At 44.8% G+C, this 23,108-nt stretch overlaps 1 protein-coding gene across 7 annotated transcripts in view; it reads left to right on the top strand.

Annotated features, from left to right (window-relative positions):
* LOC115074156 (neurotrimin-like) overlaps positions 1-23,108 on the top strand; it is a 1,324,894-nt gene that overhangs the window by 573,635 nt on the left and 728,151 nt on the right. The gene's annotated exons all lie outside the window — the stretch shown is intronic.

The following is a 23,108-nucleotide window of genomic DNA, read 5'->3' as shown; positions in this document are numbered from 1 at the left end:
TGAATGAATGAACGACTAACAAAAGGAACGTAATTCTTTAAAACAAACAAACAAAAAAAAAAAACCATACATGAAGCGGTAAAATGTGTGATTCTAAAGCAGAGCCTCACTAAATAAATTCTGTAAAAAAGAAAGGGGAGAATTCTTCTTGAACAAGCAAGACAATAATCAGCCACACAAGTGGGAGATGTCATCTGAAAAGTGCCCTCAGGGCTCAGAAAAACAGGGTTTTCTGGAGCGTGTGCAGGTGTTCCCGAGTATAAGGATGCATCAGCTGCCAGCTGTAGAAGTTTGACCTCTTGTAGAATATCAATCCCTTATCAGTCCATTTGTTGACTTCCTTTTTGATTCTCTACTATCCTGGGTGGATGAGCACACACCCGATATCCTGCTTACTCCACCATCCACCCCACCCCCCACCCTCCAAGGTCTTACCATCAAGCTTTGTAATAGTTTAAAAAATTCACCAAAACTGGTGAGGTTATTGCCCAAATACTTGGTCCCCTAAGCTCCCTGTGGTCTTGCCGGACCGTACCTGGCCTGCCAGGACCAACCTGCCAAAAAAGCCCTGGTGTGCAAGCACACTCGCTTGTGCTTCATTTATATCCACCCCTCATTTTCTCCTCTCCCCTTGCAAATGCTTTCAAGGGAGCAAAACTGTAACCTCTCAACACTGTTTTTATAATTGTTCTCCATATACTGGTGTTATGCGCCTGGGACAGATATCAGTGGGATTGTCACAATAGGTTGTATGGTTCATTATTCGGTTGATCTGTCAGATGGAGTAGTGGCCCATGGGTGGAATTCCCTCACTGTAAAGGATAACACCGCCTGTGTGACAAAAGCGAATCCTGTTAGCCATCCCAAATAACTAATGATTACATCAGCTGTTGTGGTTTCAAAATTGTATTTACTGAGAAAACATTAAACAGGCTGTGCATCCACAATACAATAAGTTGTAATGTGCTCAACTTCTGTGTTGACCAGTGAACTGTTTTACAATGGTGCTTGAAGTCATACTTTTTTTAAAATCTGGGCTAGCTTCTTCTCTACTTCTTGGCCTCTTGTCACTTATTTAAGCCTTCTCTTTGGGAGCAATGGTGCTAGCCTTACAGCCCCTTCTATGCCCCACTCCCACTGACTTGGCTAGCTTTTTGCTCCCTTTCTTTCTACTCCAGAAAGGGTATACACGCACTTCTGTGGCTGAGTTCACATACTTACTCCAGGGCTGGTGATATCAAAAGGGCTGTTCCACATAAACCTCCCAGGAGCATCCATTTTACCCAACACTGGAGCAAGATTGGCTTCCCCTACTTCTTGCTGTAGTGGACTTTTCCATCACAACTCCTCTCTTTCACTCCTTTCCCTGGATCAGTCTTCCATCTGCTTCCACTCAAATCCCTCTGCCTACCTGCAGAACACACCAGATCTACTCTGGGATCTACCACTAGAGTTTCAAACATAGGCACTCACTTGATTTCCCCCCCTCCCCCATTGCCCAGGGACTGCATGCACAAGAACAATTTTACCTCCTTCTTTCTACTCCTTATCTACTTGTGCATACCATTAGCAGACTCTCCTCACAGTACACTGCTTATAATATACCAATGAAAGAGAAAATATGGAAGATGCCGAAAGGTGTTTTCATTATTTCACCTTTTTAGGCTTTATGTTGCATTTTTTTTTGAGTGGCCTATGATAGCTTTATAAAATAGATGAGAAACAGATAACAAATATCAAGGCCTGGGATGGGACAGTCCAATATAAGGTTATTCGTGCTCTAGTGTTTCCTAGGACATAAGAGCAGAGCAATGAACAATATAATTTATTTATTAGATTTATTATTCACTTCTTTGAAAAAGAAATTCACCCAAGATGGGGTATAAATAGTGAAATGGCTGCATGAAATCAGGGTTATGTGCACCTTTTCAATGTTAAGCTGTATAACTTTTTTACTAAACTTTTAATGCCTATTTTAGAAAAATCATATTAATACTATGTTTAACATTGGACTAAATAAGTCACCTTTGTATCTCCTTATATTTTGCCAGTCTCTTAGAGAAAAGGGGGCTAGGGAGCATGGGACAAGGAAACAGAACTTCTGGAATAACTGTGATAGGTAGGAATAGAAAGCAAACTACAAATCTTGAGAACTACTGGAATGTGTGACTTCAAATACAGCCATTTTGCTATCTGTCCATTTCATCATAATCACTTTATCTCTCTCTGCTCTACTGAGAAATGCACTATTTCCTTTTCAGAATCTGTTATACAGGTGTGGTACCAATTCAGGTAATTAGATTGTCCACCTGAGAGGTAGCTGTACATGTTTGAAGGGCTATATTGTCGAGCACACAGGGACCCTATCTGAGTATATGAAAATTAAATTACTAATTATTAGAAACAGGACTGATTATTGGATTTGTTTCCAGAACCCTTTCTCTTTTGGGTTTTGATCCCCAATTCCAATTTTGCCAACTGTAAATTTCCTGATTCCAAAATTTCAACTGGGCTTTGCAGTTCTAAAAGAATGGAAACAGCAGCATCTCTTCATTATCTAAATATTGACCCAGCTCTGAATTTGTTAAGCAGCCCTTTTCGGGAGGGGTGGGATGAAGGGTTATTTATCCTTTTTTTTTTTTTTTTGGGCTCTTCCTCCATATTGAGCTATATCTATACCCCAGTTACTAACAGAAAAGCCTTGTACCTCTTGTAAAACACTTTTGCATTCCAAAACAGTGGCGGAATTCAAGTATGCATTGGGATAAACACAAAATGATCTAAGTGATGGGAAGAGGGTGAAGACCATAGATCGAGTGGCCTGTACAGTAGACAGACATAGATGAGCAAACTGGGTGGATCACCTGGTTCTATTCTACTAACATATCAATGTTTCTGATGGAACCTGAGGGACAGGAGATGAGACATAATGGCACAGACACAGTGATTTCTGAGATACCATGGGGGTACCTGTTGATAAAATGTTATGAATAGCAGGGTTAATTGCTGGTTCTAAGTTATGTTTTTAATCTAGCGTGCAACTAAAGTCAAAGCTGTGAGTTGATTTACCTCCTCTGGAGCTAAAAAGTGTTTTTTGCATCTTGGGGGTTTTTAACTCGGCACATAGTCTTACTTTTTTTTGTAGAAGAAATTCATCCTTTTGAAACATTGCTGGACCAACCAGGGATGGCGGAAGCATTAGGCAGGATAGGCGGCAGCCTAAGGCGCCAGAAGTGGGTGAGGCGGCAGAGTAGCCAGCAAGGGTGATAGCTCTGAAAGGTTTGTAGGAGGGACAAGATGCGACATGGGTGAGACACAGAGCTGGCGGTTGTTTTCCGGTTTGGGGTATGTATTTATTGGAGGAGCTAGAGCTGTTTGTACTGTGCAATTTGCATCGCACAGAGAAAGAGAGAGAAATCATGTGATGATGTGACATCATCACCACCTAGAGTGACTGGCCACACTTGCACCGGTACTAGGACCAACCAACACCCAGCACCATCACTGAGCCCAGTTGTGTAAGGGACCTGAGAGATTCCTTGATCTGGTTCCTCTCCAGACTGATTAGGATTGAGGTAGTTTCATCTACCGTGCAATAACCTCTTGGCTGGTTGAAGAGTGCACTTGTGTTGGGTGATGGAAGGAATGATAGTCTGTTCCTCTCAGTTAGAGGATTGTCACTACAATGTTTGGACTGGATGGGAGGTAGAAAAACTCCAGTAGCTTCTGTAGATTATGGTTCTTGGTACCTCAGTCCACTTAGAAGCATTGAGTCCACTTAGAAGCCTTGAGAAAGCTACTGGCTAGCTTTGTTAGTTTTAACTTTAATCTTTGTTTATTGACTGATCTATTTATTAAGAAACTTTTATTTAATGTACAATCTGATATTGTATTTTATATATTGTTTTAAGTGTATTTTATTCTAGTTATATACTGTAAACCATTATGATTGATATACATAATATCGGTATATAAAATAAATATATACTGGCCCACTCCAAAATAAGAGGGAGTAGGGAGTATTGTTTTACAGACCAGTAGACATCTTCACTCAGCATTCTTTATGAAAAGACACCAAAAGAATCTACCATATGTTATATTCCAAGTCTTTAAAATTAAAAAAAATTCTATTTTCCTCTCCTGATTGACTCAGTTTTTAATAGAATCAACCCATGCAGCTATGTTTATCTCACTTTTTAGGATATGTGACAGCGCTCACACTTAGCTGATGTCAGGCTATCAGTAATTACCTCCTGTTTTTCTCATTCACTACTGAAAAATAGTCATGCATGGTTTATTTTGGTGGTACTGTAATATTATTTTGTTCAGTATGGAACTTTCAAAGTTATGCACGTAAAAATTAGCATAGATGTGTATAAGTAGCCTGTACTTCCATCATCGCTATTTTATAAAAATCAAAAGTACACACATACTTTACATTTTGCAAGCACATATACCCTTATAAAAAAGGGAAGGTCTAGGGATGTTCTAGAGTGGGGCCAACATTTACCCTCGTAAGTTGCTATTTTAAAAGACATGCAAGTACATTGGGCAATTTACTTGTGTAATTTTACACTGCTAATTATCTTGTGTAATCGATATCAGACTTGTTTATTGTGTAGTGGAGATGTGAATCATTTCCGGAATCGTATTTGTAAAACTGCAGGAAATCTTCGTTTCCTGCGGTACTGACAGCTTTTTTTTTCAGCTGTCCCGAGCCGTAAAAAAAACAAACCCCTCCCTGACCCTTTAAATCTAATTATTTAGAATCCCCCATCCTCCCGACTCCCCCCCCCCCCCCCCCCCCCCCAAAAAAAAAACAACTTTCCTAAAGTACCTGGTGGTCCAGCGGGGGTCCCAGGAGCGATCTCCCGCTCTCAGGCCATCGGCTGCCACTAATCAAAATGGCAGCCGATGGCCCTTTGCCCTTACCATGTGACAGGGGCTATCGGTACCATTGGCCGGCCACTGTCACATGGTAGGAGCAATGGCTGGCGCCATCTTAAAAAAATGGCGCAGGCCATCCATTGCTCCTACCAGGTTTTCGGGGTTACGCGAGTAACCCTTTGAAAATCTGCCCCTTACTTTACATGCATAAAAAGTAGGCAGGTACTGAGTGGATCGAGGGCGGAGAGAGTTAGCCGTATAACTTATGTGCCTAACTACCGATATTCGGAGTTAGTGCATAAGTATACATGTAAGTTTAGATGACCCATAGAGCAATAATCAAACTCCTTACATTGGTTCAAACCCTTTGATTACTTTATACCCACGAGGTTTGAACCAATAATCAAAGCTAAACTATGTGGGTAGTTTTTGTTTTGATTATTGCTCCCATGATAATTACCTGCAAAAATTTACACCTGCTTTCTACATGGCTAATTTTTCCACTTGAAAACACACGTGAAATTTTAAACATTTAAAACTATGAATGTTATTGCATAGCCCGCCCTCACCCTGCCTCTAGGACTGCCTTGAAAAAATACAGAGAGTTTTTTCTACAGTGAGGATATGGACCATTTTCAAAGCCCCTGTTTCCACAGGGAAAATGATTTCTTACCCGTGAGAATGGCTTTGAAAATTGCCCTCAGGGAGGGGCAATAAATACATTGCTGCAGATAAAACAGTTTTAATCACAGAAATGGGGGCTTTTGATTATTGCCCAACTTCAATGTGGAGAAAAATACATGCATTGTTCTACAACGTGCATATTTATTTCCGCAGTAAGAAGGAGCACTCCTAGGGGCTGGGAAAAGACAGGAGGCTGTTTTTAGGTGAATGAGAAAATCCCTGTGAGTAAATCTTATAAAGAATAATATTCGAAGCAAAATTATCCGTGATGTTTTGCTTTGATTATTGGTGCAAGCCCAGCAAGCAGAAGATTATTTGATGGATGTGCCCCAACAATGGGTACTTGGAGAAGAGACAGCTGAGGGGGGGGGGGGGGGGGGATATGATAGAGGTCTTTAAGATCATGAGAGGTCTTGAACGAGTAGATGTGAATTGGTTATTTTCACTTTCGAATAATAGAAGGACTAGGGGGCATTCCATGAAGTTAGCAAGTAGCACATTTAAGACTAATCGTAGAAAATTCTTTTTCAAATGCACAATAAAGCTCTGGAATTTGTTGCCAGAGGATGTGGTTAGTGCAGTTAGTGTAGCTGGGTTCAAAAAAGGTTTGGATAAGTTTAAGACTTAGCTGGACAAACCTGGGCTTTGCTTTTTCTGCCCCTACCAAACAAGTGTGTTTTTGGGGGGGTTTTGTTTTGTTTTTTAGCTGGGGAAGCCATTTCCCACCTAGAACTTGCCCAGATTTAAAAATAAAAAAAAAAAACAACAAAAAACTGGCTGTGCGGAAGCATTCAGGGTGCAAGGCGTAAACGTAGCTGGGTAACCTTGATATTCAGCACTATCCAGAAATGTTTATCCAGGTAGGTCTGGTTGTGATGCAGGTCTAAAGTTATAGGATTACATTTGCTCAGATAACTTTAAACCTAATCAGCTACATTCAGGATATATCTGAATAAGTTTAAAAAAAAAAACAAAAAACCTTTCATAAGCCAGCAGTGACCTTTCCTTCCCATTCTTCAAAATAATTAAAAAATATGGTCATAGTGCCCAATCCCCCCACCCTCCCCAATTATTTAAAAAAAAAAAAAAAAAAAGTTAGTGGTACAAGCAGGGCCAATTCCACTCCCTCCCCTAACTTGCCTAGATGTGCAAATTTCAATTTCATTTTTACCGTGTAATATGGGTATTTTATAATGGGTGAATCCACGCCATTACCACGCCCACTCAATTAAGTGCCAAGTCCTCCAAACCCTCCTGATCTGATCCTCTGCGCTCCCCCCAGTTACCCCAGACCCTTTAAACTTGGCAGAAATAGCCAATTTATTTTATTTTTTCAAGTTACACCTCCTCCCTAGCAGAAGTAAAGTTACATGGCAGTGAACATGGGTGGCTTTTAAATTTTGCTGGGTACATGCAAGCCTAACTTTTGTGCGCTTCTGTCGATTTTGGAGCACCAGGGTTTTAAAATTCATCTTTTAATACATAAATACTGTAAGCTCGACAGCTCCCAGCAATTAAGAATGCATTTATTCACTTTTCCCTGATTGGCCTCTGACAGCTAATGTTTAGTTTAAGTTGGGGATGAGGGCAGGATCAGCCCTGCTAACCTTTTTTGAAGATACTGGGGAGAGGGGATTCCACTGCCCCTTTGCTAATTTTTTGTAACCAATATTCAGTAAGCCAGTGAGCAAAAAAGTTACTCTGATAATGTTACTCTGGTATCTTTAGCCAAATATATTCAGTGGATGCTAACTTTAGTCGAATAATCAGTGGAACTTATCTGGATAACTAATATATATATATATATATATGGGGGTATATATATATATATATATATATATATATATGGGGGTATATATATATATATATATATATATATATATATATATATATATATATATATATATATATATATATATATATATATATATACCCCATATATATATATATATATATATATATATGGGGTACTTGTATAATTAGATGCTTGTCGTCTTAAAGATGAATTTTTAAAAGCCCCGATGCATGCGGAAATTAAGGGATATGCGAATGTCGGGCTCACGCACGCCAAGCAGATTTTAAATGCCGCCCGGATATGCGCAGAAATGTCGCTGTCCACACGTCTCAAAAAGAGGCAGGGCGCGGGCATGGGCGGTTGAAGACTTTTTAAACCATAAATTAGCGCATAAATATTTATGCAATCCAACACTTGGCGAGGTCCCCTGCTGCATAAATGTATTTCTGCTATGGATGGCGTGTAAGTAAAAAAAAAAAAACAAACCCCAAAACATTTTGGATGGGTGTAAAGGGCTGTGGTAACTGGATGGTGTACACTCTATCCAATCAGGGGGGTTTGGAGGACATAGCTAGTAAGTAAGCGAACTGGGGAGGAACTGGTAAGCTAGGCAATGGCGTTGGCACTCGATCCGTTTACAATTTTCCCACTTATGCAGTAGAAGCAGCTTTTGCTCGCACTGGCACGTGTCCGCTTAGAATGGGGCACACTTGTGCACGCGGCCAGGCTTTTTTTTTATAACACGCACGCGTATACGCTCGAATGTTATTAAATAGCTGCGTCCCCTGGGCGCGGGCTGACGCACATTCGCCTGTGCCATGGCGCGTCTTGCTTAAAATTTTACCTTTTACTGAATATTGATCTCATAATCTTAATATTCATAGGAAATCAGGATTACATCTTCACGTATTAACGGGATAAAACGAGGACAGGGTCCGCGTGTTCCTTTCCACATGGAGCTTATGTGCTCACTCATCGTACTTTTAATTTCAGTCCTGAGAGAACTGGAAATCTGGAACCTTTACCATTCCTCATGTAACCCTCAGAAAGTCACTTAACCTCCTTGTACTTAGACTGCACACGTATTTTGGGCAGACACCTTGATTTACCATCTCATTTATCTTGCACACTATGAATAAATAGCTCAATATTATTTATTGATTATGGTGGTTCCATTTGAAAAACAATCAGTAATAATGTACTAATATATTATTAATTACTGTTCCAGCATTTGAGAGTAGTTTTATTTTTCGCCTGTATATTTGAAAACGTTCCAATATATGCTATTTTTTTCCCTATTGTCCTTCATCTGTCATTTTGCTGTGTGTAAGTGGGCTACTAACTAGGGATGCCATTTCCTGTAGAAACATCCACTAGTCCTGGATTCTGTTCAGCTGCAGCTTATTGAATGCAAAATTTTGAATGTGGAGTCCTCCACGGCCTCTTCAAAATGCTAATTTCAGCCACTTGTCTGAGCATTCCAGACTTTCTCAAATTCCCTGTGTAATAAATGGGAAATTGCTGGTTATGGCATTCTCAATAGATCAGAGATTAAACTTTTATTTTCTGCCCTTACTATCAGTTAAAAATTAAGCACTCTCATGCACTTTGTCTGAGAGCTCTTATCCAAATTCATTTAAACAGTTGTTAAGTCTTTTTTTTTTTTTTAATGCTATTAACATTTGCCATCGAATTCTTGCTTTTCTCATCTGTTCTGCTCTGCAAGGCCTCACACTTTGGTCCTTCCCATCCACCTCTCAAAACAGAACCATGATACATTCTTGGCCCCATTCCTGGTCTCTCACATTTCCTCCTTTGCATTAGTAGGACTGAGAAACCAGGATGCCTTCCTTTCAGAGCTGTTTCTAATGTTATCTGTTCGCCAATGCAAGGACAAGATGCTATTCACAGTAGTAAATAAGAACATATGGTTTTGCCATACGGAGTCAGACAAAAAAGGTCTATCAAGACCAGTTTCCAACCGTGGCCAATTCAGATCATAAGTACCTGGCAAGATCCCAGAAAGTAAATAGATTCCATGCTGCTTATCCCAGGGATAAGCAGTGGATTTCCACAGGTCCACATGTATAATGCTTTATGGACTTTTCCTCCAGAAAATTGTCCAAATGTTTTTAAACCCAGCTACACGAACAGCTTTTACCACATCATCTGGCAATGAATTACAGAGCTTAATTATTCATTGATGTCCTGGAAGGTAATTTTGTTTTGTTTTCATTTAGTGCCAGATCCAACATTTTATTTCATTTTTTTTTCATTTTAAATAAAATTTAAAAATTAAATATTTTAAAAAATGGGAACATCTCTATTGCTTGCTGAACACTGCAGGCATTCAGACTTGGCCTTGGACAGCAGTGTTTGTGGGGTCCAGCCCCAACCTCTGGCTAATCACAAAAGCAGGGATCCCTTGGAGGCAAGTAAGAAGCCAGTGCCCCCCCCACCTCAATTTTTTGCCCTCCTACCATCTAAATATACAAATAGCACTTTTAACGGGGCTCCAACAGGATAGGGGAGCCATGGAGAAGAGGGGCAGAATGACAGAAAAAAGGAGGTGACGGAGGAGAAGCATTGACATACATTTGAATATAAAAAATAAATCCACCTTTCTTTATTCATGCAAAATACATTTCTAACCAGTAAGTTCTCAGAGGACAAAGATATTTACTCTCATTGTCATTGTTAATGTAGCCAAAGATCACTGTAGTGATTCAGAGGCTTGAGGCTGAACAGCAGTGTGAGGTTCAGAAGCTTTGAGCTGACCAATTGTTTTGCTTTGAGTAGAGAGATCATTCCTGTGAGCTTTGATGCAGTAGCAGACTGGATGCTGCAGCCATTTTGATCCTACATTACAGGGTAGTTGTAGAAAGAGGAATGGTCTGATTCTGGTGGCCTCCCTGGGTCTCCCCATTATATGCTCCCTTATGGCCCCAATCACATTCTCTCTCACATTCTACTCATAAGGACATATGGTTATAAACACTCCTTGCAGACATGTCAGTGTTTGTTGTATGGGAACTCTCTGCTCTCCTTTGACCTCCATCTCCTGGAATGTACTAGCTTTCCCACTTCATCCCTCTGCACTGAAATTCAACTTCCATGAACCAGGTTTATTTGTATATCCCTTGGAAGCCACCATGAAGAGGAAAAGAGAACTGAGTATGTTCAGCTTAGCATGATCATGCCATTAGGGCATCTTCAATAAGTAACATTCCTATGCTATTTTTACAATGCACTTTATAGTTTTCTTGCCTGAGAGCATGAGCTTGCTAGTTTTAAACTTTTTCACGGGTGCTCTAAATCCTTTTTTTTAGCATCATTAATTAATTAAAGACATGGTTGATGATCAGTGATACGATCTGAGATATGAAGAAAGCACATTTTCCTATGATATTGGTTTATTTTGTTTTAGGATTTTAATGTGTTGGGATGTGTATCTATGACTGTACACCACCTTGAGCAATTTGTTTAAACCAGGAAAGCGGTCTATAAAGTATTTATTAAATAAAAATAAAGTGTCTTAACATGAAATTGCATTTTTGTGAACCCATGCTAAAATTGGTTTTGCATGAGTTTTATTGCATAGGCCCCTAGAAAGCATGAAAGTAAGTGAATTCTACATAGATTTCCAAGGTGACACACTCCCACCCTGGGGCATACTGCCTCTATCAGGTACAGCAATGACATAAACTGACTGAGCTGTGGCTGCTGTGAGGTCTTGTGCCAGCTCACACTGTCTCATGCAGGAAGTGACACACATTTGGTGAATCAGTGACAGAATAGTACTGCTTTACGTGAAATGCCAGCATCGTATCCCCCCAGCAACTTCTGAATTAATTTGTGTCACTGTTGCAGCATACAGAGAGTAATAGATAGAATACACATTGAGGCTGAGGAGAATGCAGAGACAAAGCTTAGGCATTTAATCAGCCTGGAAGCAGTGCAGTAGGATTCTTATACTCAACATGAGAATTTTAGTACTACAGGCGGCATCTGCATCAGTGCAACATAGAGCAATTTTTCCTTTTATTTGCATTTCGGAAGCAGTGAAACATTATTTTGTACACTAAATATGCTAAATACTTTGATTCATTGGTTAGTGCATCACTGGTGGCTTTTAATCATCTGGAATTTTATTTTAAGCAGTAAGAGGTACAACCAATGGAAAGTAGCAGCAATGATTTGTATTCATGTGGCAGCTTTCTTTCATTCAAAACATGTTGCGCTGCGGATGGAAGGGAGCGCCAGGGGTGCTCCCCAGCGCGGGACAAGAGATGTGTACCCTAGCGGTAAGACGTCCCTGACCCTCGACCGAACCTGCATGCTTCCTTGAGACCACCAATGCAATGGTGGTCTCTGAATGGTCCTCCGACCATTCCAAGCCCTTTCGGACTGCTGCTGGGAAGCGGCGGGAGGCAGCAGGTCGGACGGAGGACATCTGACACAGTACTAGACTCAAACGTAGGAAGTAGACGACGACTCAGGCTTTCCTAGCGTGTAGCAGATGGACTCAGGACCAATGGGTATAGTGTACTCCTAATAGCAGTTGGAGACTGATCAGAATTCAATCTGACGTCAGCCCTAGTACATATACCCCTGCAGGAAGTGCAGCTCTTCAGTATTTTCCGTCTCCATAGAAGTTCGGGACTCTATGCACGCTCACACAGCGTTGGAGTAATTTACCAAAGAAATCTAAAACAAGAAGAAATCTTACCTCTACAGACGAGCCCCGCTCTCCTGCGGTGACACCCTTTGGGTCCCTCCCCCAGTTGAGATTTCCCGAGGTGATTTCCGCGATCCCTCGGAGGTTGGGCTCGGTCCGGCAGCCGACCCTCGGCATGGACTTAGCCCCCAGCAACGGGTGAGGCTGAGAGGCAGCGGGTGCAATTTCGAGCGCGGCAGTGAAGGTATTTTCCCTCTCCCCCCTGCAGCCGGAGACTGCCTGGAACAAAACCGGGAAACGCTGAGACAAGGTAAGGTAGAAAACTTCTTTAAAGTCTCCAGTCCCCAAAGTTCGAAGAGTCGCACAGGTCGCCAGCCGGCTCCAGTGCCACCGGGTTGATCAGCCCTAGCAGGGCTAGGCCCCAGTCAGATTCAGGGTCCTCCCACATGGAGACCCTCCGAGGTGATCGCCATACTGGCCGTGTGGTCGCTGTCGCCATTTTGACCTATTTGCCCCCCTGTTCACTGTCCCGACCCGTGTGCACAGAGGCGAGCCGTGCGCACAAATCCCATGTACGCACAAACTGTGCGCATAGTGATGCGCACAACCACACACGTACTGTGCCGGATGCATAAATTTGGCCTGTGCGCACAGTGGCGCGCGCATCCTATTGTGCGCGCGCATAACCTCGATGCACCGGAGCGCACAACTAGGCCGCCCGGTCCTTGTATTTTTTACGTGCACAAGCCATGGCTCCACCAGAGAAGAAACTCAAGGCTCAGGGCCTTTACACAGCATGCCACATCAGAGCTGCACAGCATGAAGAGGCCACAGCTCTGTGCATACAGTGCGAGGAGGCCCTGGGGGATTCAGCCCGTAGCTCTTCCCAACCAGTGCCAGGATCCAGCTTCTTGAACTGTTCGCCGGACCTTGCGTCCCCCAGCGGGAGCCTCCCTCAAACGGGGCTCCCCAGGGACACAGCACCTCTTAATTTAGACCCAGCATCTATCTCCTGGGTAGAATTCTTCAAAGGCCTGCATGCCTTCGTCTACATGCATCAGGGGCCTCCGATAACACGGCCACAGCCTCTGCCAGAGGACCTCAACATCCCGGGACCCTCTATGCCCAGAGATGTGCCTCCACCGCCCAGAAGCCCCACCCTCGGGGACACGGACAACTCAGATGGCGATTCAGAACCCCTGGAGGAAGGGGAACTTCCCCCAGGGACCAAACCCCACCGAACCATGAGGCGTTTCTTCAGCAAAGACCTAGTTACACACAGCCTGAAAGAGCTTGCTATCCCAGGCACAAGTACCTTAGGGGAACCTAAGATGAACCCCCTCCTAGAGGGACTCCGTCAGACCTCCCGTCATTTCCCACTGATACAAGCCGTCCAGCAGCTAATTGACTTGGAATGGGAAGCCCCGGAGACCACATTCAAAGGGGGGCGTGACCTGGCAGCCATGTACCCTCTGGACCCCACTGCCAAAGATCTCCTGACATGTCCGAAAATGGATGCCATGGTCTATGTGGTCTCGAAGCGCACTACTATCCCAGTCGAGGGAGGAGCAGCACTCAAGGATGCCCAAGACAGATGTCTGGAATCCATCCTCAAACATTCTTTTGACGTCTCCGCTATATCTCTGCAGATCGCGGCCTGCTGTGCTGTGGTGACACTTGCCTGCTTATCACAGACAAGGAACAACACTCCGGGGGAAGACCTGGAACCAGCAGTATCATTCCTCATGGAAGCTGCTTCTGATCTAGTGCGCACCGCAGCTAGAGGCGTGTCATCTGCCATGGCAGCCAGAGGACAACTCTAGCTCCGAAGCTGGTCGGCCGACGCATCGTCCAAAACGAGACTCACAAGGATGCCCTTCAAGGGAATCCTCCTGTTCGGAAGCGAACTAGAAAAGCTAGCCAACAAATGGGGTGAATCCCCACTGCCACGGCTACCGGAGGACAGGAATAAGAGAAATCAACGACCCTTCCCCCGAACCTCTAGGGGCAGAGGATCACAGTGCTTCAGCCCATACTGAAGCACATATCAAGCAGCTCGCCCCGCAGGCAGGAGCCAGTCTTTTCGGAACAAGCACAACAAAAGGGGAGCCGGCTCGGGACCAGGTCCCAGCCGCACCCCAGAATGAAAATCAACCGACCCGTCCAAGGGAAGAAGCCATAGGGGGGCAGACTTACCCTATTCTAACTAAGATGGGTTGAGAGAACCTCTGACAAGTGGGTTCTAGCCATCATTCCAGAGGGATATTATCTGGATTTTCACCACATCCCTCCGGACAAGTTTGTGAAATCTCCCAGCCACAACCCCTCCAAGAGGAGGGCAGTCGAAGCTACAATGACCAGATTACTAGCCTTAGAGGCTATATCACCGGTGCCCTCACAACAAATAAACACTGGGCACTATTCATCAATTTTATCGTTCCCAAGAAAGAAGGAACATTCCGGCCCATCCTGGACCTCAAGTCGGTCAACTGCCACCTGAAGAATCCTTGCTTCCGCATGGAAACCCTACGCTCGGTCATAAGGGCGATACAACCGGGGGAATTCCTTACATCCCTGGATCTGTCTGAAGCCTACCTGCACATTCCGATCCATCAAAAGCATCAGCGTTTTCTATGCTTCACGAACCTGGACCATCACTACCAATTCCGGGCACTACCATTCAGGTTAGCCACAGCACCCCAGACGTTCACCAAAATCATGGTGGTAGTGTCAGCAACACTGAGGAAGGAAGGCATCCTCGTACACCCCTATCTGGACGATTGGCTGATCAGGGCAAAATCCCCAGAGGAAAGTCACCAGGCAACCAACAGAGTCAAAACTCTACTGGAGAGCCTCGGGTGGGTGGTCAACACAAACAAGAGCTGTTTACAGCCCTCCCAATCCCTAGAATACCTAGGAGTTTGGTTCGACACTAAACAAGACAAGGTCATCCTGACACAGACAATGAGATCAAAACTGATGACCCAGCTGCGAACCCTATTGAGCAAGCTTCGTCCCACAGCATGGGACTACTTCCAAGTCCTCGGCCTCATGGCATCCACACTGGAAGTAGTGCCATGGGCAAGAGCTCACATGATACCCCTACAGCGCTCACTGCTGTCACTATGGAGCCCGCTGTCCCACAACTACACCGTTCATCTACAGCTCCCGGACAAAGTTCAGACCCAACTACGATGGTGGCTACAAGAAGGCCATCTGAGCCAGGGAATGAGACTGTCCTCATCGACCTGGATCCTGCTCACCATGGACGCCAGCCTACGTTGATGGGGAGCACACTTCCAGGAGCTAACCGCCCAGGGGCAATGGAACAGAGAAGAGTCGGGATGGAACATCGATCGCCTAGAAGCATGGGCAGTCAGACTAGCCTGCCTATGGTTCGGTCACAGACTCCGAGTCAAATCAGTCAGTCATGTCGGATAACGCCACAACAGTGGCCTACATCAAGCATCAGGGAGGAACCATAAGCCAATAGGTGTTTCTGAAAATAGACCCCCTAATGACATGGGCGGAAGCAAACCTTCGAGAGATCTTGGCCGTCCACTTCACCGGGAAAGACGACGTCGCTGCCGATTACTTCAGCAGAGAAAGTCTAGACCCAGGGGAATGGAGACTGTCGACCACAGCATTCCAGTTGATAGTAAGCCATTGGGGAACACCAACCATGGACCTCTTTGCAAACTGGTCCAATGCCCAAGTGCCCAGCTTCTTCAGCCACAGACAGGAACCTCAGTCCCAGGGAATCGATGCCCTGGTACAGACCTGGCCACAGGAACTCTATTATATGCCTTCCCACCGTGGCCCCTATTGGGCGCAATCATCCACAAGATAGAACACTACAAGAGACCAGTACTTCTGGTGGCCCCAGACTGGCCAAGAAGGCCGTGGTATGCAGACATGCGAAGGCTACTGGCAGGGAGCCCTCTTCTGCTACCGCCACACAGGGATCTGCTCCAACAAGGGCCGATCCTCCACGAAGACCCAGCTCAATTCTCTCTTACGGCCTGGCCATTGAGAGGACTCACCTGAGGAAGAGTGGGGGCAGTAATTGAAACCCTGCTCCGAGCACACAAGTTCTCTACATCCCTAACATACATAAGGATTTGGAGAGTATTCGAAGCCTGGTGTGAGGACTGCAAAATCATCCCACACTTAGTCAAAATTCCCGCGATTTTGGAATTCCTACAGAACGGTCTACAGAAGGGATTGTGTCTCAACTCCATCAAGGTACAGGTGGCCGCATTGTCATGCTACGGAACCAAGAGTGAGGAGGGTAGCCTAGCCTCTAACCCAGATGTCTCATGCTTCCTGAAGGAGTCAAGCAGATCTGACCACCCCTGAAGTGGCTGTTGCCTCTATGGAACCTCAACCTGGTCCTAGACTTCTTAGCAGGAGCCTCCTTCAGATCTCTCCGTGGCCTGTCCTTCCAACTATTAACATTGAAAACAGCCTTCCTGGTGGCAGTCTGTTCGGCCCATCGTATCTCCGAGCTACAAGCACTGTCCTGCTGGGAGCTGTTCCTCAGACTCATTCCGGGAACCATCCAGTTACGCACAGTCCCGTCCTTCCTCCCCAAAGTGGTTTCTCACTTCCATCTCAACCAAACCATCTTGCCACCATCGCCAGATGAGCATAAGGATTCGGAAGAATCTTGCAGCCTGCGCCACCTCAATGTCTGCAGACTCCTAGTCCGATACCTGGAAAGGTCGGAGTCCGTATGAAAGACGGACCATCTATCCATCCTTCACAGCGGGAAGAAGCCTCGTGGACAACCATAGCCCGCTGGATCAAAGAACTTATCAAGGTGGCCTATGTAGAAGCAGGCAAGCCGCCACCTTTGCAAGTCAAGGCCCATTCCACTAGAGCCCAGGCAGTGTCCTGGGCGTAAACCAAGATGCTGTCACCCGCCAAGATATGTCGGGCGGCGACATGGTCCTCCATCCACACCTTCTCCAGGTTCTACCACCTGGATGTTCAGGCTCGAGAGGACACAGCATTCACAAGGGCAGTACTAATTGGGCCTCGGGCAGCCTCCCACCCAGTTCGGGAGTAGCTTTTATACATCCCATTGGTCCTGAGTCCATCTGCTACACACTAGGAAATGGAGAAATTACTTGCCTGATAATTTAGTTTTCCTTGGTGTAAAACTAAATTATGGACTCAGCATCCCACCCACAGCTGTCGTCATTCATGGAATTCTCGGGCAACATCCCCGAGAGCAAGTTAGTCACGGGTAAGCCAAGCTTTCTCTCCAATTAAGGACACCCACCCTACCGGGTGTCTACGTTTCTTGGTTGAGGGCACTGGTGGTGTCCAGCTATAACCAATTCAACCAGTCCGAGTTAATCAAGTTATCCAAATTATCCAAGTTATTCAGCCACATATATCCACAATAGCTTTTCGAGGAGAATACTGAAGAGCTGCACTTCCTGCAGGGGTATATGTACTAGGGCTGACATCAGATTGAAATCTGATCCATCTCCAACTGCTATCAGGAGTACACTATACCCATTGGTCCTGGGTCCATCTGTCTGCACTAAGGAAAACAAAATTATCAGGTAAGTAATTTCTCCACTGGAAGTAGACAAAGATTCAGGCTAGGAAATAGACAAAGACTCTAAGGCCAGCACCAAAGGGTGCCCTCCACAGCCAACCAAGGCCAGGCATGGAACACACCTTGGACTGACAAGACAGAGTTCATTCGAGGACAAAGACAGACTCGAGCTTGGAGATAGACATTGAGGACGACTATCTGAGACAAAACTCAGATAAGACTAGATGACTCCTTAGCGCTGGGTGATGAAAGGACCCACCAGTGCCCTACTCAACCCAGCTGAGCTGGTCACGGACCAAGAGGGACGGGTTAGAGCAGAGCTGAAGACATCTGGGCGAAGATATCAGGAACAGACGGACACCTGGAACAGGTGGAGACGTCAGTACAGGAACAGAACATCAAGAGAACATCTGGAACAACTTGGAGACAGGAACATCAGGGAACATCAAGACATCTGGACTGGAACACGACATCAGGATACAGAAGACATCAGGAGAACATCTAGAACAAGGACGAAGATAAGAGACCAAGGAACGAAGAACATCTGGACGAAGACTCAGGATCCCACATGGAACAGAGTGCCTAGGAAGAGCTGGAAGACGTGGAGTCCTAAGGAGGAATTACTCCTTGCAAAGGCCACGTAGGAATGACTGAAGAACCCTTTTATAGGGTGAAGCAGGAAACACCCAAGGCGGAGCTCACAGGCGGAACCATAGGGCCACTCCCTGCTGGCCCTTTAACTCCAGGGAGAAGGTGCGGCTCCACGCCTAAAGAGACGAAGCAGGAAGTCTGCAGGACCCTGGACAGCAGCCCTGCAGATGCCGACATTGAAGCAGGAGCTGGGCCATACAGGCCCCAATGTGGGAGGTGGAGCCAGGCAGCATCCCTGCCGCTGCGGAGCAGGCCTCAGGCCTGTTGAAGATGGCGTGGGTGGCAGCTCCTGCCACCGAAGACTGTCAGTGGCTCCTGCCGCCGAAGACGGTGTTAGTGGCCTCGTGCCACTGCCGAAGTCCGCAGCAAAGATGGAAGACAGGCTGTGGCTCCCAGCCACGTGCAGGAAACGCCGGCGTGCTCCGGGCCGCTGAAGACGCCAGGGAAAGATGAGAGGCCACTTGTGGGCTGGTTCCCAGAAGCAGAATCGCAACAAAACATGATCAAAATGCAGTTTCAAACCAGGGTACTCCACAGTGATAAAAGGTCCAGTGGTAGCTTTCACCATCCACATTTTCATAATGGGAAAAAGGAAGCAAGTCCAAAAAGGTTCTGGGTTGGTGACCTGACATGACCTGCCAAAAAAAACCCACTGGTGATTTGGAAATGCATGTGTAGTGCCAGATTTCCCATGCATTTTTCATGCTTTGTCACATTTTGTTATAAAAAGCAGCAGCACAGAGGAGTCTTGTGACTCTACCATGAGTTTTATCTGTGTTTCAAGCAAAATAGATTTCCCTCTGTTTCCTGACTGGAGAGACCTCTTATCTTGAGCGTGTGTGTGATGTAAAGTCAAAGCAAAAGGCAGTATCTCACTACCTGGCTGCCATCTTGGATCTCTCCTTCAAATATGCATGGCCTTTATTATCAATGTTTGGGTATGCAGAATGCTCTCCTGACATCACCATTGTCTAGAATTGAGTGGAGAATGCTTACTAGGCATGCTGCTGTCATTATGTCAGCTTGAACTAAGGTCAAGAAGCCAAAAATATTTCCCACACATTAATTACAGTTACTTTGTTTAAATGTGCTCAATACCCAGTATGCAGTCCAACATCTTGGGAAGCAATGGGAAAAAATAAAAATTCAATTTTGAAATTTTTCATTCCTGCTAAGAATCCACCCTCCCTTCCTCCCCCCATCTTGAAGTTCATTAACGAGCAAGCTGTACAGGAGTTAGGAAATCCAAAGTAAAATGTCTCATCTCCTTTACACACTGCCATCATTGCCATTACAGCAGCATGGTACATCAAGATGGAACTATCCCTTCACAAACACATGCCTGCTTGTTACTACTGTGAGACTTTTGTCTCCACTCCACCCTTCCTAGGGGTAGAATGCCTTGGCAGCTCAAAACAAACTGAAGAGAGCAGCCTAGCATAGGAAGTGCAGAATGATCGGGAATGGGATTCTCATCTGGCCTCGTAGAACAAAGTCATTTTCAGCCTTCACCAGTCCAGAACTTAAATATACAAAACAGAAAAGGCACATTACAAACTGGACAACCACAACATCTGACACTCCTGGGTCCCAACCCAGGACCCTGATGAGGAGCCTGCAGCCATGTGAACTAGACACTCTCTCTTTAAATGCTGGAATCTTTACAAAGTAAAATTTTCAGCTAACATGATTTCATCCAACTGATTGGCTTATTTACATGATCTAATATATTATTGAAACTACATTTGTATATAGATTATCAACAGCAAAGCCAAATATTTTTTTTTAAATCAACCTAATAAATAGACCTAAGAGTACTTAAATATGTTCCATGTTGTCCAAGGACAATTAAAGCTTCTTCCCCTCCCTCCTACTTCTCTCCATGACTGCTCTTTTCTCTAAGGAGATTATTTAGGGTCTTGGATGAATGAAAGCACAAGGCCAAGTAACATATCTAAGAGCACACGCAACTCTCAAGAAGACAGAACCTGCCATTTCTTACTGCTTAATTATTGCACGCTGTGATATAAGGCTTAATAACTGCAGAGCTGATAGCTCTCTCTGCTCATGGAAATAATATTCTCATGCAACTCTTCCTGACATTGAAACATGTGTAGGGTTGAAGAAGATTTTAACAGTTCTAGCAAGATGAGGCCATGTATAATGCTGGTTTTTATATTAAGCAAAAATAAATTTTATCTAACGTGAGTTTTCAGACAGCCTGTCCTAATATATTAACTTCTGTCTGTGTTTTGAATAGTCAATTTCACGCTGAAATGACTTCTTAATAATGTATTTACCACCTGGGAGAAATCTCCCAGCCATCTGGCTTTAGTGCCTCCAAATGGAGATTGGATTTTTTACTTTCATCTATTTTATTTATTTTTACTTTGCAAAAGGTGTATATATTTTGGGTCCAGCCCAACCCTATTTAGTAGATGGGAAGTGTATGTCTGCTAATGATGGGGATTCCTAAAAGCAGGTAGAACAGTGGTATCCCCATTTTGGGAAATGATAGTCCTCAAGGCAGTGGTCAAGAAGGCTGCTGTGGCTATGTAATTGGTCATTTGTTGCAGTGTCTAAATCCCCCACCTCTGCAGGTTGCCCTTCAGGGGCAGGTTGCTTTTTTGGTGAAGACTTGGAAAAGCTAGTCAAGGAGCTGGGGGACTCAAAACCCCAAAGATGTCTCGAGAAGAGACCCTGGTTGGGCACTCAAGGCCCTAGAGGGAGCCTTCGCCTCTGGTATCTGCAGAGATTCAGAGTCCACAACATTCCCTGCTCCTAAGGGACATTTACATGGAAAAATGCACTCCTTTTGAAGAGCCAAGAAGCAGAGGGGTGATGCCCTGGGGGGGAGTGGGGGGTGGGGAGGAGGAACAGGCTTTGGTCACCCTTCCCAATGGGATTCAGTGGGTCCCTCCCAAATTAGTACTGGGAGGGACCCATGTACAATCCTTTTAAGCCTAAAGAGCCCCCAGGGTATAGTACTATCTCCGGCTCTTGGATCTAATGGCAGAAATCTTAGACCTGGTACTGGGGGCCAGGACTCATATGCACTCGCTGCAGTGGTCCTCATGTCCCATAATTGTGAAGCCCAACTAACCGTACCCCATCTGATAAAAAGGAACCTGGAATGGTAGACAATGCCCTCAAACCTATTAAAAGGAATAGACTTGGGCCCTCCAAACCAAGTCATAGTAACATCAGATAAAGCTCTCTTGGCTAGGGGTCCATTGCCAGAGCTAGTGGAATTAGTCTGAAGAGGAAGTGTCATGGTCAGTAAATAGGTTACAAAGGAGTCATTCAGTGAGCCCTCAATACTTTCTTCCACTGATAAGGAGGGTGGGAGTTTGAGTTCTGCCTTTCAATGCCATTGCAGAGGCATATATAAACAAGCAAGGGGGCACATGGAATCCAATGGTAGCACAGTAGGCAGGGATCCTGTTGTAGGCAGAACGGAACCTGCTTTATCTCTCTGCCTTGCACATTACAGGAATTAAGAACATGCAAGCTGACTTCCTAAGCAGAAACTAGCTAGACCCCAGAGAGCTGGAGCTCAGCCAGGAAGTCTTCCAGATAATAGTGCATTGGTAAGGTTCTCCGTTTATGAACCTTATAGCAACCTGCAAGAATTACAAGTCCAAAGATGGAAAAAAACAGGCTCCAATGGAATAGATGCTTTGATTCAGCCATAGTCAAAGGAGAAGCTCATTTACGTCTTTCCGCCCTGGCTTCTCATAGGCAAGACACTGAGAAGAGTAGAGAATCACTCTTCAGTGGTGATCTGGTGGCCCCAGACTGGCCAAGAAGACCTTATAAAGTTGCTTTCCGGGATCCCTTTGCAGCTACCAGAAGAACGCAGACTGCTACGGCAGGGCCTGATTCCAAGGAATACCCAGCTCCATTGTGTCTTATGGCCTGGCTCGAGTTCCTCTGTCATTACAATTATATTGAAGGCTCGCAAACACTCTACCTCTTTGGCACACATCCAGGTATAGTGCCATTTTAAAGCAGTTTTTAGGGAACACTCAGTCTTCTCTTGGAGGGCACATATTTCAGTCTTCTGGACTTCCTCCTAAAAGGCTTTGACAAAGAGCTAGTGCTTAACTCCCTGATTTGTGCAGATGGCTCCTGTAGCAAGAGAGAGTTGCTCAGTAGCTGCGCACCCTAATGTGGTATGCTTCCTATGAGGGCTGAGACATATTTGGCTCCCCTTTAGACCTCTGATTCCCCAGTGGGATCTCAGTGTAGCCCTTAATGCCTTAGTTGTTCCACCCTTTGAATTACTAAAGTATATCTTGCTAAAGACAATTTTTCTGGTGGCTATGTGTTCTGCCATGCATATCTCAGAAGTGCAGAGATCTTTATTTAGTCTATCTGGCTGAATCAGATAGACTAAATAAAGCCAGTACAATCATTTTTATATGCAGGGATATCACCCTTCCACCTGAATCAGTCAATTTTTCTCCCACTCTTTCAGGGTAGTGAAGGTGAAGGTAAAGATGAGAATTAGGATAGCAGCCTCCACCTCCAAGATGTCCATAACACATTTTTCAAATATCTAAAAGTGATAAATCCCTATGGGAAAATGAAAATGTTCATATTATATGGAGGCCCACAGATGGGTAAAGGCTTCTCTAGTCAGATGGATTAAGGAGACCCAAAGCATCCATGGCACTCCAGGCGCATTCTACCAGAGTTCAGACATCTTCATTGGTGGAAGCCTTCGCAATAGCCCATGAGGATATATGTACAGCTGCTACTTGGTCATCTTTGTATTCCTTTATCAAATATTACAAATTAGATGTATAAACCAAGGCAAATGCATCCTTTGGGTCTGG

This window comes from Rhinatrema bivittatum, chromosome 12 (assembly GCF_901001135.1).
Source record: "Rhinatrema bivittatum chromosome 12, aRhiBiv1.1, whole genome shotgun sequence".
NCBI classification, from domain to species: Eukaryota; Metazoa; Chordata; class Amphibia; order Gymnophiona; family Rhinatrematidae; genus Rhinatrema; species Rhinatrema bivittatum.
Note: the sequence above shows the minus strand (reverse complement) of the source record. Positions and strands in the feature narration are given on the sequence as shown.